The following is a 948-nucleotide window of genomic DNA, read 5'->3' as shown; positions in this document are numbered from 1 at the left end:
ACCATTGAAAGGCTGGATGACTCCACTGCCTAATGTCCTACAAGTGTCTGATCATGACAAGGGGCAATTTAGTGATTGTTGTGAAACATAGCTGAAGACAGATGCATTTAATGAACAAGGAATTTTGTCATTCCATCTTTAGGCTTTGACATGCTCTTTTCTTGGCATGATACAATTAAAGCATTCAATAATGAAAAATCTATTCCGCATTATTCCTACAATACCTTGGAAGACAAGACCGTCAGTTTATACCAGAATATAAAAATACCGTAAAACTAAGCCAATATCCAACACTGAGTAACTTACATTTCTGAGTTTCTGTTGTGACCGATTCAGCCGTCCCTAAAACTAGAAGAGATCAGAGGATGTAAACGTTACCAACAATAATATACTTGGATTTAGCAAGGATGCTATTGTTACACTAGATTAAATGGATGAACAGTGCTAGAAAAGTCAGTGAAAGTAGGAATATTGCATTGAGACAGTCCATTAAGTATTTACAATTCAAATGTACTTTCAGTATAAAAAGAATTAAAAGGTTGAGTTAGAATTGCTGAACATACCCTTAACACCTGAAATTTTAGGATATGAAAAAGATATTGCATTGCAGCTTTCACAAGATCCTCATCTTGTTACCTCTACTTAAGAAATATTTATGTCAAAGATTGTGCAGTACCTGAGGCCAGTGAGAAGCAGACAGCCAGCATCCATTGCTTTGAGGTCATGCTGCCCAATGATCTCTTGCTGCAGAAGAGAAGGTGGAGCCAATAGAAAATGCACAAACAGCCCACCGCAGGGCTTAAAAATGCCATGTCCATACACACACTACCTGAAAGAGCAGCAAAAACACATACTGAACTCACAGGCATGAGCTTCTTTTAATCAAAGATCTGATTAAGGTCAACAGTAACTAAGCAGAAAGAGTAAAATGATTAGTGGTAAAAAAAA

The 948-nt window shown here is 37.0% G+C and overlaps 1 long non-coding RNA gene across 1 annotated transcript; it reads right to left on the bottom strand.

Moving 5' to 3' along the window:
* LOC109954178 (uncharacterized) lies at positions 1–849 on the bottom strand. Its single transcript, XR_002274043.1, has 3 exons — positions 677–849; positions 307–348; positions 1–47 (listed from the first exon to the last, which is right to left on the bottom strand). It is a non-coding gene; the product is annotated as an uncharacterized LOC109954178 (long non-coding RNA).
* Between the last annotated feature and the right edge of the window lie 99 nt (positions 850–948).

The sequence above is a fragment of the Monopterus albus genome, unplaced genomic scaffold (assembly GCF_001952655.1).
Source record: "Monopterus albus unplaced genomic scaffold, M_albus_1.0 scaffold4140.1, whole genome shotgun sequence".
Taxonomy (NCBI): Eukaryota; Metazoa; Chordata; class Actinopteri; order Synbranchiformes; family Synbranchidae; genus Monopterus; species Monopterus albus.
Note: the sequence above shows the minus strand (reverse complement) of the source record. Positions and strands in the feature narration are given on the sequence as shown.